Below are 14,467 nucleotides of genomic sequence, written 5' to 3'. Positions count from 1 at the left end.
AATAACCGGTAGATGAATAATTATAAATTCAGGGATGTACACTGGAGCCTATTGGATTATCCACTATATAGTGCCATTCAGTATAAAGTAAGCCCATCTTAGATTACGTTTGAAAATTGGGAAGATAGGAAGGTTGTTACTAGAATTCCTGGAAGAAGTCATTATAACACTGTTTTAGTTCAGCAGATGTTTATCAAGTATATACTATGTTCAAAGTACTCTCCTAAGCACTGGAAATATAAAATTGAAAAATTATATACTTTCTGCCTTCAAGTAGCATACAGGTACATGAGGTTCCAAATTTTACATCCATTACTGTTATATAGAAGCTAATTGTTGTGTAATTATTATTAGAAATTTACTTATAGGAAGCCAGAAATAGCTTTTAGTCTAAAAGAATTTTAAAATACCTTTAACAAGAGCAATACTTTTATGTTAAATACTTGTTTTGTTACTACCATAAAGGAGCATAACAGGGAGGTTGAGATAAGTATATTACAAAGTATAGTGTGATATAAGGGCAAAGGAAAGAGCCAGGCAGGTGCTCTAAGAAAATTTGAGGAAGGATAGAATGCTTTTAGCTGGGGTATCAGGGAAGACATTAGCAAAGAGATGGCCCTTTTGCTACACTTCAAAGAAGTAGGATTTTAATAAAGATCAAGAAGGACTCTATTAATGGTAAGATATCATTAATTTGACTGAAATATAGAGTATGTGAAATAGGACTGGGAATTAGCCAGATTTTAGGGACTTCAAACTAAGGAGAGCCACTGACAGCTGTGTGTTGGGGAATGATGTGATCAGACTAGGGCATTAGAAGATTTTTTTTAGCAGCTATGTGGAGGATGAATTAGAGAAGATACTGGAGGCAAGAATACCGTTTAATAGCATGTCATAAACATTTTTATTATGGAGGAAGGTCATGAAGGTCTAAAAGAAGATGATGGCAGTTTGTAGAAAAAGGAATGTATATGACACATACTGTATAAGTAAACTATTAACAGTAGTTGGAGATTTATTAGACTTGATGGAAGATAGAAGCCTAAGAAATGGAGCCATCTTCATATGAAATAGTACTGTTTCTCATGCCTAAATTGAATTCTCATCTCTACCTTTAATTCTTGATGCTTAGCTCATCTGCCATCTTCTTCCTGGCAATAGGGACAGATATAGGAAGGAAGATGATAAGTTTAGTTTGAAGTTTATTAAGTATTAAGGTACCACGGGTATGTCCAGGTGATAGTGTCACAAATGGTTTTAGGACAAAGTCTTTTGAAGATCACCCATATTTATGAGATGGGAAGATGATTAACCAATCCAAGAGATGAACAAGGAATTGACTGGTAGGCAAAGAACCAGGAGAACAGTGGCATGAAAGGCAAGGGAGGTGAAAAGGACAGAAGTCAGTTTGGTATGATTCAGAAAAGTTGAGGAAGTTGAGTACTGAGAAGCTACCATTAGATTTAGCCACTGACAGAACAGTTTTGAGAGAGTAGTTTTAGTAGAACAGGGGAGTCAGAAACCTGATTTCAAGGACTGGAGGAGTAAATGGGTAGGAGCAGTGTAGACTTGTCTTTTTCAGTTTTTAGCAACGAAGATAGGAAGGGATATGGGATGATAGTTTGATGGAAAGCATGAAGTAAAACCTTTACGACAGAGTGAAATTTTCTTGTGTTTTTAGTATTGACTTTAGTATTTCAGCAAGGCGCTGCTGAAGCATATCATATGAGACTTCTATTTGTTTTCCCATTCCTCTTAGAGCACCATTTCCAACACAAATGCTTTGGGTTAACATTGTATATTTAAAAGCATTCTCATGTACATAAATCTGGAAACCAGAAGGAGAAAACATGGTAGAGAACATTCAGGTGAAAATCACTGTAAAGAAAAATAGGAGAAATTTTGTTATCACGTTATACAAATAATGATAGAGAATATCAGGCATCTGCTAAACTCTATGTCAAAAGCAGGGCAGCTAATAGCTTTTTGACTGATTTTATCCTTCAAAGGTAGAGGAATCAGTAATGCCAGGTTCTGGTCTAGATCTTATTCCTATGACTAGGATTGAGTTGGAGTGGAAATAATGGGGAATGGCAATAGCCCCTACCTGAAGAATTTATGATAGAGGACAGGAATTGTGGGCATAAACTTGACATATAGCCTAGACTTTGGGAAAGCAGTCTTCAAGAGGTTCAGAAAAAGCAGATGTAGTACTCCAATGATTAAGTAAATGCATTCTACAGAGGGTGTTAGTTTAGAAGACATGGAAAACTCTTAAGATGAAATTCTTACGACATGAAGGAAAGCAGTTCCCACGAGGAGGAAATAGAAGAGTTGTTTGAAGAAGACCAATGTCAATGCACATAGAACTCAACCCATCTAAGTGGAAGCAGATAACAATGGAGGAATATAATAACTTGGCTTCATCCCATAAAAAAATTAGTGTCAGCAATGGATAAAACACATAATTGAGATAAAGTTAAAAGTGGGAAGCTAAACAGTGAAGACAGATTTTTATTTCAGCTGTTGAAGAAGAAGGATAAGAAGAGGAAGATGACAGTGAAATAGGAAATATGATTGCTGCTTGGGATAGATGGGATAGGTGACAACAGAAAGAAGAGAGAGTTGCTTATGTTACTTCTATTTTCTCTGCCAAGGAGAATGACCATAACAGTGAAATTGATAGAATAAAAATGTCAGAAATCAAAACATCCAGTTACCCTTGATAAATTTGAATCGTAGTCTAGATGAACTCATCCCTCAATATTAAAAAAAAATGAATGCTACAGAATATTACTGTGTTGTAAGAAATGACAGGAAGGTAGTAGTATGGAAAGGTTTATATGAATTGTAGCATAATGAAATAAACAGAGCCAGGAAAACAAGCTCCATAATGATTTTAACAGTGTAAACATAAGAAAAATGATGAAACAGCTGAAAATCAATTTTGGAACATTACAGTAAATAAGCTTGGTCTCAAAGAAGATGAATAAGAAGACACTTCCCCACTCTTGCTGAGGTTTATGTGTTAGTGGTGGGGGGAGGACATTTACACAGGTTTGTATTTCATATGTCAAATTTTTTTTGATACATTGATCAGGTTTTTTTCTCCGCTTTTTTCCAAGACAATTCTTTATTATAAGAAATGGCTCTGAAAGATGGAGAGAGAGGAGGGATAAAGGAGGAAATTTAAATAATTTGAAAAAAAAGATATCAATAATTTTTAAGAACATGTTGTGCCACATTAACCTTCTTTTCTTTTGTTAGGAAGCTGAGGTTCAAGGAGTTTATTTGTCTGGTGTCATAAAGGCAGCAATCATTTAGCAAAATAGGCATTTTTTTAAAGATGCAAATTTATTTATTTATTTTTAGTTTTCAGCACTCATTCCTGCAAGATTTTGAGTTCTGATTTTCTCCCCATCTTCCCCCTCCCCACTCTGTGATGCTATGCATTCTGATTACCCCTTCCCTAGTCTGCCCTCCCTTTTATCATCTCACCCTCTTATCTCCTTCCCCTTTATTTTCTTGAAGGGCAAGATAGATTTCTATACCCCATTGTCTGTATATCTTATTTCCCAGTTGCATGTAAAAACAATTTTTTAACATGTTTTTAAAACTTTGAGTTCCAAGTTTTCTCCCTTCTTCCCCCCCCACCCCCATTGTGAAGGCAAGCAATTTAAGATAGGTTATACATGATTAATTATGCAAAACACTTCCATAATAGTAATGTTGTGAAAGACTAACCATATTTCTCTCCATCCTATCCTGTCCCCAATTATTGTTTTCTCCTTTCGTCCTGTCCCTTTTCTAAAGTGTTTGCTTCTGACAACCCCCTCCCCCACATGCCATTCCTTCTATCATCCCCTCCCCATCTTATCCCTTTTCCCTCTACTTTTCCATAGGGTAAGATACCCAATTGAGTGTGTATGTTATTCCCTCCTTAAGCCAGATATGATGAAAGTAAGGTTCACTCATTCCTACCCACCTCCCCCTTCTTCCCCTCCATTGTGAAACCTTTTCCTTTCCTCTTTTATGTGGGATAATTTACCCCACTCTATCTCTCCCTTTCTCTTTCTCCCAATATATTCCTCTTACCTCTTAATGTTATTTTTTAGATATCATCCCTTCATATTCAACTCACTCTGTACCCTCTGTCTATCTCTCTGTCTGTCTGTCTATCTGTCTGTCTAATTATCTATCGATCTGTCTATCTCCTCCAGCTACCCTAATACTGAGAAGAGGTCTCATGAGTTACAAATATCATCTTTCCATGTAGGAACGTAAATAGTTCAACTTTAATAAACCTTTTATGATTTCTCTTTCCTATTTTCCTTTTCATGCTTCTCTTGATTCTTATATCTGAACGCATATCCTCTCCAAATCCATTCATATTTCCACATCTTAACCCACAATAGTTTGTTTGAAAAAGATATGAAAATCTGGTTAGTTATGTGAAAGCTACAAAAGCTAATTCAATCTTAGCCTATATTGAGAAGGTTCCATTTAGGAATTCAGGTCAGACCATATCTGGAAATTTGTATTCAATTCTGGACACCATAGTTTACAATCATTGACCATCAAGATGATGGAATAGCAAGAAGATACCACATACCTCCAAACATACCTAAAAATAGCATCAAATCAAGTGCTGGTCAGAAAATCCAAGAAAAAGAAATGTCAGAAAGTAATTTTTCTCAGCCCAGGTCAACATAGGAAGAAAGAAGTGTGTGGAAGGGTAGAAAGGTGGTCTGAAGAAGAACTATATGGTCTTCCAGATCAGGGAGAATCTGTGTACCTGGGCAAGAAAAGCTTCCAAATACAGCAAAGAGAGGTCTAACTTTATGTGGGGGCACAAGAATAGATACTACCCAGTAGTTCTGTTACTCTCTGGTTCAAGGTCACAGATCCAGGACTAAATGAATTGGAGATCTGCTCCTAGGATCTTCATTCTGTGGTAAAGAATGATTGTCTTAGGATGTATACTGAGCAAGGAACAAGTTCAGAAGCAAACAGTACTTTTTTGGCTCTGACCACAAGAGCAGAGTTAGGTCTTCATTTCAACCACCATTACAGTCTGAAACCCGCAACAAAAGTATCAAGATAAGAATCCCTGACCCAAGTGGAGCCTGCTCTTCTGTCACACTGAACAGAGCTTTCCAGCTGTCTGACAGTAATTGAGTCCAGCAGCAGGCCATTGGAACTTCTAACTAGGGACAAGCCAATAGAATTGTTGCAGAGATCCAAGCCCAGGTCAAGACGTTGCATAATTTGAACCAGCAGAGCAATGACCAGCCTTTGCTCTGGACCAGACCACTTGGAAGTATTGAAAACATACAATTCCCTAGCTTGAGATCGTGGAATAATACAACACTCAGTACTCTAATAAACTAGTATAAGAACCCACCAGGACACAAGTTCAGGTAAGACATTCTCCCCAGAAATACTTAGAGCCCAACCTTAACATAAAGTCTGAAGTCAAGAAGTAGGCTGAAAGAATGAACAAACACAAAAAGAGTCCTGATAGAAAGAGTGACAGTGAGGATGAAGACACATAGCTAGAAGATAATGACTCATTTATAAGCAAAGGATCAAAGAAAAATACAGGTTTGGCATAAGTACATCTAGAATTCCTGGAGGAAAAGAACCAAAATGTTTGTTCATGAGTGTAAAATGTTTTTATAAATGAAATGAGAGTGCTAGAGGGGGGAAATGGGAAAAGAAATGAGTTGTCAAAGAAAGAATTAGAAAGGAAATCAGCACCTTGACACAAGAGGTACACAACCTTACACGAGAAACAATCTCCTTACTAAATAGAAGTTAATGACTGCATGAGAAAACAAGTATTTTTTTCAATTTTTTTAAAATTTTTATTTAAAATTTTGAGTTCCAAATTCTATCCTTCTCTCTCCTTCTTCCTCTCTGAGACAGCAATCAGATACAGGTTATACATATGTAATTATGTAAAACATTTCCATATTAGCCATTTTGTACAAGAGTATTCGAGAAAACAAATACTAAAGTAAAAAGACTGAAAAAATAGAAGAAAATGTAAAGTTTCTCAGAACAAAAGCAACTGACCTGGAAAACTGATCAAAGAGAGATAATTTAAAAATCTAAAAGCCACAACTAAAAGAAGAAAAAAAAAGAGCCTAGACATCGTATTTCAAGACACCTTAAAAGGAAATTACCCAGATCTCTTAGAACCAGAGGGAGAACAAATTAGAAATACAATCTACCAGCTGCTGCCAGAAAGAAACCCAAAATGAAAATTCCCAGGTACATTAAAACTCTAATCCAGAACTTCGAGGTCGGAGAAAAAAATGCTGCAAACAGTCAGAAAGAATCCAAATACTGAAAATTCACTGTCAGAATCACATATGATTTAACAACCACCATTATCCAGGAGTGGAGAGTTTGTAATATGAAATTCCAGAAGGCAGAGGATATAAACTTGCAACTAGGAGTAACTTACACAGCATAACTGAATATAATCCTGTAGTGCAAAAAACAACAACAAAAAAAAAGATCTTTAACAAAATAGAGGACTTCCTAACATTCTTTTTGAAAAGACCAGAGCTGTGTAGAAACTTTGAAGTGCAAACAGGGGAGGTCAAGAGAAAAACAAAGGTAAATATGAAGAATAATCCTAAGGGAATACACAAGGATGAATGGTTTTCATTTTATTATGAAATATGTTCCCTCAAAACCCTATTCTCGTCAAAGATTTTAAGAGAAATCTAATTAAATAGAGAGCTTGTGTTTGTTATGTTTTGATTGGTGATAAAAGGAATAGAAAAGGAGAGGAATATACTACTGAAGTGGAGGGGGGAGAGGAAAATTGAGAGAAATCTCACACAATTAGGGTACCCAAAAGACTACAAACAGAAAGGGATTGGGTGAGGGATCAGTTAATTTTTGAACTTCAGTGTCATCTGAACTGATCTAAACAGGCAAAACTACACACGATTGGGTGCAGAAATAAATTTCACTCAATAGGGAAACATGTAAGAAAGGGGTAAAGAGACATGAGTGAAATGAGAGAGAGGGTAGATTAAAGGAAAATGTATTTTACGCAAGATAAACTTTAAGAATGTGTAAAAGTATTTATAGCAGTTCTTTTTGTGATGGCAGAGTTGGAAACTGAGCAGGTAACCAACAATTAAGGAATGACTAAATAAGTTGCATTATATACATGTAATGGAATACTGTTTTGCTATAAGAAATGAAAAGGCATTGTTTCACAGAATCCTGGGAATACTTCTGTAAACTGTTACAGAGTAAATAGAAACAAGAGAAAGATTTATACAGTCACAGCAATATTATAAAAAGGCAAATAACTTTGAAATTGTAATTGTTGACGTGACTAACCACAGTTCTAGTGGGTTTATGATGAAACATGCTACCACCTCCTGATACGGTGGACCCAGAGTGCAGGTTGAGATACTATTTTTGGGTATATTTAATTTAAAAATTTGTTTTTCTCAACCATACGTGTTTATAACGGATTTTATTTTTCTTTCTTTCTCAATGGAAGAGAAGAGCCAAAAGGGAGAGGGAAGAAGGGGGAAAGGAAAGAGAGAAACTGGATTTGGGTTGATTAAAAAAAATAAAATATAATAAATTAGGGCATTGACATACCTACCATAGATCTCAACAGGGGACCCTATGACCCAGAAAGAAAAGACACTAGGAGGAGCCAGGATCTTCCCTTCCTTTGACCTAGTCCCCCAATACTCACTTCCTAAAGGGTGCTAACTTTTCTTTTAGCTGGATACTGTACCTTCCCATCCTCATAGGAGGTTACTCAGAGTCCCCACTCACTATGATCCACTATCCCTTACCTAGTAGTTGAAAGTTGCTCACATCACTTAGATGATCAGCAAGCCTCCAACAAAAGTCCTTCTTGTAAGATGGTAGACCACCAGGGCTCTTCTCTGTCATTGTTCTCTGAAGTTAACCAAGTCTTGTCATATCCCTTGTTGCTATGCCTTTCAGTCCCCTGGACATTGCCGTCTGAGCTACCATTGCATACTAAGCACTCCTGGACCTTGCCTTGTATCTAGCTGCTGCCTGCTAAAGTCCATTGGGTTTTTCCATTAGTCCTGCAGCTGAATCCTTTTATATGTGTTACCTCTTCTATTTAGAATGTGACTGAGAGCAGGAACTATATTACTTTTCTTTTTGTATCCCCATCACTTAGTACTCAGTACTTAGCTCAAAGTAAGTACTTAATAAATGTTTTTTCATTCATTCATAAACTGAAAAATATCCAGAGGAAAACTAAGATGGTGAAGAGTCTTGAGACCATGTCTTAAGAATATCAGCTGAAGGAACTGTGAATGTTTAGCATACAGAAAAGAAGGCTTGGGGGCAGGTGGTGACAGGAAGTTGGGATGAGGCAGAGTATAGTAACTGTATGAAGTATTTGACAGGCTGTCATGTGGAACAGGGATTAGATTTGCTCTTTTTGGCCCCAGAGGGCAAAACCAGAAGCAGTGAATGGAAAGTGCAAATTTAGGTTTATGTCAGGAGAAATGTCCTAACCATGAGAGCTGTTCAAAAGTGGGATGAACTTTATTATTCACTTTAAGGTCTTCAAACAAAAGCTGGATGATCAATTGTCAGCTCTGTTGATGGCATGTATTCCTTTGAGGCATGAATTGGATTAGATGGCTAGTGAAATCCCTTTGAATTTTAAAATTTTGCAGTTTTTTTAGTTTCTAGCAATAAATACCCATCGTTTCTTTTACCCAGTCATTATCATATATTCCCAGGAAGCTGTTAAGTGCAGAAGATTTGATGCTTTACATTTCTTGTCACTTAACTCTGCCACAGTTTCCTCATCTATAAAATGAGCTGAAGAAGGAAATGGAAAACCTCTCCAGTATCTTAGTCAAGAAAATCCCCAAAGGGGTCACAAAGAGTCAGGTACAATTGAGAAACAACTGAACAACCACCACCACCTATTTATTATAAAGCTTTGGGGCTATGTGTTATAATGAAAAGGGATCACTTTGGAACTGGGAATTTCAAATTTTGCCTCCAATACATACTAACTATGTGAAAAGTTTGTGTTTTTCATGAGTTACTGACCTGCTTGTTCAATGGAATTTACTTACTGGAATTTTCTACCCTAATAGAACACAAGGCCAGACCAAAAATTTCAGAAAATTAATTTTAAAATAACTAATTTATGTAAACTTAGTTTTAAGCATAAACAAAACTAACTAAATACATTTTACATCAACTTACATTTTATTGCATTAATTTCATCTTAAAAAATATCAGTTTCTGCCTCTGTCTCCTTTAATTTTCTTTTTGTCCATTCATAGTAATACATTTATGAAAAAATTTTCCTTTTATATAGTGGCAACCAATCCAATACTCAGCTTCTCTTAGTTCTGTTTTCTTTGCTTTAAATTATTTCATAAGATTTTTATGGAGTTTTCCATGTTTCTCATACTTATTTGTCTTGACAGCATCCTTTTTCATTGATATACCACAACGTTTCTCAATTAAGACATTTTGTTGATAGTTTCTAGTTTTTGTAGCCAGATATAATTTAAAATATATGTGAATGCATATTTTTCTCCTTTTGATAATGTTCCTTGACCTATTTCCAATAGTAAGATTGTTAGCTGTATTTGTGTATTTTTATAACTTTTCAGTATCAAATAGCACTCCAAAAAAGATTCTACCATTTTGTAGCCTCACAAGCAACGTATTTAATGTATTTAAATATGTATTTAAGCACCACAACTTAGCCAGTGTTGAATTTTGTCATTTTAAAACAAGTTTGTTATTTTGATTGGTGTAAGTTCTTCTCATTTATTTTAATTTGCATTTTCTTGAACATTAATATTTTTAAAAATATTTTAAATTTGTGTTCCTTTTATTTTTTTACAAAAAGCCTTGGCTCCTTTCTACCTTTGCACCTTTCCAGTCGTCTTTCACACCACTATACTGAGATCTAGTGACTCTGTCCTCCTTGGTGTTACTCAAATATGACATTCCATTTCCCAACTCCTTACCTTTTTTCTTACTGTTCCTCAAGTCTGGAACTTTCTCCCCCTCTTACCAGTCTCCTGGATTTCCTGGCTTCATGTCTCAGCTCAAGTCCTGCCTGTGTAAGAAGACTTTCCTAGTCCTCCTTAATCTTAGTGCCTTCTACCCAATTTATCCTGAGTATACATAGTTATTTGCATGTTGTCTCACTCACTAGGCTGTGATTTCCTTGAGAGTAGGGCCTGTTTTTTGCATTTCTTTGTTATCTCTAAAAGTTCTCTCAGTGCCTGGCACTGTAGTTGGTGCTTAATAAATGCTGGTTGATTGATTTTTTTTTTAATTTTATTAAGTTTTGAAGACTTGAAGCCAATCACCCCAGGTTTTAAAGAGTCAAGTACTGTAATACAGCACTTTTGGTTGGGCTCCTAGTAACTTGGAAACAGAAGCTTCATAGGAACAAGGGGAATTTGAAACCCTTTTTGTGAACTATTTTCTCTTTGCAGTGGTATCCTGACTGTGATCCCAATGCTGTAGATGTCCTTTACCTTAATTGATTCAGTGATGCAAGGATAGCAGTTATATGATCACTGGTTATTATCAAAATAGAGGACTTTTAAAGGATGTCAGTTTAAAATGTCACTGAAAAGATAGCTTCCAAAATTCTAGGGCTTACTTTTCATCAAAATGAGCAATACAATTTTGTATGATGGTCAGTCACCAAAAATTCATTAAGTACCTACTGTGTGCTCTTAGATGCTAGTGTTGCAAGTGTAAAGAATGAAAAAAAAATACAATAAGTATACATGAGAGAAAAAATAAGTAGTCTATTATGAATTAAAATTCATAGTAAAACTTTACTAAGTGCCTGCTGTGTGTCAGCCACTCTACTAAGAGCTGTGGTTACATGGAAAGACAAAAGACAGTCCCTGTTCTCAAAGAGCTCACACTCAAATGGGGGAAGAAATTTGCAAACTAATATGTACAAATAAGACATAAGAATAAATCAGAAATAACAGAAGGAAGTCACTAGAATTGAGAGGGATAGGGAAAGGCTTCCTGTAGAAGGTGGTATTTTAGATGGAACTTGAAGGAAACCAGGAGATAGAGATAAGGAGGGGACAGCATTATAGGCATGTGGAACAGCCAGTGGAAATTCCCAGAGTTGGGAAATAAAGAGTGTCTTGTTCAAGGAATGGCAAGGGGGCTAGAATCACTGGATGTAACAGTATGCAGGATGGGACAGATTGGAGAGATTGGTGTGGAGCTAGGTTATGAAAGGATTTGAACAAATAGACAGTTATATATTTTATCCTGGAGGGTACAGATAGACATTGGAGTTTACTGAGTGGATGTGGAGGGGGTGACATGGTCAGGAAGCATAAATATAATACAAGGTAGCTCAGCAAGGTGAGCAAGAGGGATCAGTGCACAGATTCTATCAGATTTGAACATTATGAAATCGAGTGTAGGCACAGAAATCCATACTATAAATTTTTTTTACAGTTGTAATTCACAATTTTTCACAATAATGTTCTAGAATAGTCACAAAACCCAAGGATCTGGGTATTTATGTAGACAGCAGGTCCCATAAAACTTATGAGTCAGTCCCATCTAAAATCCCTTCTGCATTTCCACTTTAATAATAATGCCTTCCCTCTGTGATTATCTCTGATTTGTCATATATATGTGTATATATATATATATGTATATATATATATATCTTGTCTATATATATGTAGTTGTTTGCATTTTGTCTCTTCAGTTAGACTGTAAACTCCTTGAGAGCAGGGACTGTCTTTTGCCTTTCTGTATACCCCTAGTTTAAGATAGTGTCTAGGAAATAAACACTTAGTAAATGTTTAGCAGCTAACTCTGAATTTTAATAACCACCTGAATATCATCCACAGTTACTGGACATATGTCCAGTATTTATTATCCAGAGATAATAAAGTCTATGTTATGAGATTACATTGATTTATTTATTGACATTTTAACCACTATGAGAAAAAAGGTATTTTAAAATATAAATAGAATAATCTTAATAACATGTAGAAAGGCAAAATGACATGTAAGTCAAAAGAAAGCCGTATGTCAAAGCAGTTCTCTCTTTGAAGTTTAAATATTTCGTATAGGTGCAAGCTATCAAATATAGCATTTGGAACTGGCAAATGTCTCATTCTTTGCCTTGCCCACCCAGTCCTGAAGGACGCCTTGTAGTAGTCATGGTGAATTTTGCTATCCAAAGACTCCCCACCACATATCCAATACCTGGTATATAGGTCAGAAGTGCTGACATCGTAACAAACTTTGGAAGCCCCTCCCAGCAGTGGGGAGCTGGGAGAAGTGGATCTGCCCAAAGAAAGTCGAGGGGAAAGGGTTTTCTTTTCCCATATGAAGCAAGTGATTACTAATCTTTTTACTGGATTGGTCATAGTCTGATAAAGGAACAGTCAAGGCCAAATATAGTAATTATGATGACATTTTTCTCAATTTCTGAATGTTAATGGTAAGAATTTTTTATAAATTTAAATTGAGACTCCCCCCCTCCCATTCCCCTCTAGTAAATGTCCATCCATTAATCAGTTACTTCCACTAAACTCTTGTGTGGCAATTAGAAGTGGATCTGTGACAGACATGAAATCTAACTGAACAGTTTCATCATTCTGGAATAGTTTAATCATGGCAGGATAAGATCTCAATTACACCAGTATAGGAATTCTATGAACTACATCATTGATATGGGTGTTTCCTCCATTTATGCAGAGCTCAACCCATTCTTGCCTCCCATAAATTAACAGTATGTTTTTCCTCATTTTCTTTGAGTAAAACCACCTCAACTATAAGTTCTAATTACTGATTACCTTCTACCAATTGGTGAAGCAGCCAATGCTGTTTCCTCAGAATTTTGAGCTGTTGAAGACATGAAAAAGAAAGCTGTTAGTACCAATTTTTTTTTTGGTATCATTAAGTGATTAAACAGAAACAAATATAATTTTATCAATGCCAATGAAATTTTAAAAGATACATTGCCATCTGTTTTCTAAGTAACAATGAGACCTTTCAGCCTGACTGTCAGCTGAAACTTCAGCTGAATCACATATTGTATGTGTTGACATGGATGGGATCCTTGAGAACAAAGACTATCTCAGCTCTTCTTGTCTTCTGTCGATCACAACACAGTACTTTATTTGTATATAGTAAGCACTTCAATGTTTTTTCTTTGATTTATCTTTCACTTGAACATCATATTATTATATTTGAACATTAGTAGAGTTCCTGGAATGTTATTATACATTTCTTTGCTGACATCCTTTCAATCACTACTTTGGTTCGGTTATTTGTAATGTACTGCAACTTGCTTGTTCCCAAGGGGGACCTCTCTGCTGATTTTTGGATGGATTTCAACTTCAGAAACTGGTGTTCCATGAGTCAGCCATGCAGTATTACCAGAAGAATATTGGAATCAAAAAGGATTATCTTTTCCAAGGAAAAGCTTAAACTCACTTAAAAGTACTTTGCAGTTTCCCCTAAGCAATCCAGTCTGCTTTCCTCTATTAAATTTTCAGCCCAATTCATTGTCTCTCTGAGTTATACCTCTCTTGGAAAAACTCTGTAGGTTATTTAATTGAATGTCATAGTTTGAGCAATTTTCCTTCTTCCTTCTCTTAAAACTATGTGCATAGTTAGGCCAAAATTTTCTTGCATGATTATGGATATCATTTAGGAAGTTCTGCTATATTCCAGGGCTTGATGCATTTGTCACAGTGTCATCTGTTATCAGGAACATGTGGAGGGATATCACCTTTCTATTCCCCACTATCTATTGGAATGCCCTTTCCAACTTGGACTCTGCCCTAAATTTCCTTTATAACGGAGGTGAACTTCTTTGACAAGTGTATTTCCCTCCCCTTTAAGTGTTCAGTTGATAAAAATGCTCAGAGGATTATCAGTACACAAACATTTATTAAGTGCTTGCTCTGTGCCCAGTACTGTGCTAGGTTGGATGGATGATGATAGAAAGGTCAAAGTGAAGACAGACCTTGCCTTCATGGAGCCTACACTCACTCTACAAAGTTGTCTCTCAGTTAAATTAACTTATGTGTTTCAAGGAATCTTGTATAATTTTTTTTACATATATTGAGATACTTCACTGAGGGAGAAACTTTAAGGTGGCATTTTTCTCACCCAATTAAAGTTATTTTTTTATAGTCAAGTAAGAAGTACATAGTGGGATTCTCTGTTCTCTATATTTTTCTTTGAAGTATGTGAAGTAAAACTGTGGTTCACTTTTGAGTATCCCTTCTGAAAATTACTCTATAATAGCTCCAGTAAGGATTCCCTTGATGCATGTATAGATTTTTCTTATAGTTTATGTTAATGGGGAAATTGGCATATGGACTGTTAATAATGTTTTCTCAGTCCTGCACACCCTTTTGGTAGCCTGGGAAAAATAAAGAGGAAA

General features: G+C 35.9%; 1 protein-coding gene across 6 annotated transcripts in view; it reads left to right on the top strand.

Annotated features, from left to right (window-relative positions):
- PACS2 (phosphofurin acidic cluster sorting protein 2) overlaps nt 1–14,467 on the top strand; it is a 193,099-nt gene that overhangs the window by 42,760 nt on the left and 135,872 nt on the right. The gene's annotated exons all lie outside the window — the stretch shown is intronic.

Source organism: Notamacropus eugenii, chromosome 1 (genome assembly GCF_028372415.1).
Source record: "Notamacropus eugenii isolate mMacEug1 chromosome 1, mMacEug1.pri_v2, whole genome shotgun sequence".
Taxonomy (NCBI): Eukaryota; Metazoa; Chordata; class Mammalia; order Diprotodontia; family Macropodidae; genus Notamacropus; species Notamacropus eugenii.
This window is presented reverse-complemented; position numbering and strand designations above follow the sequence as displayed.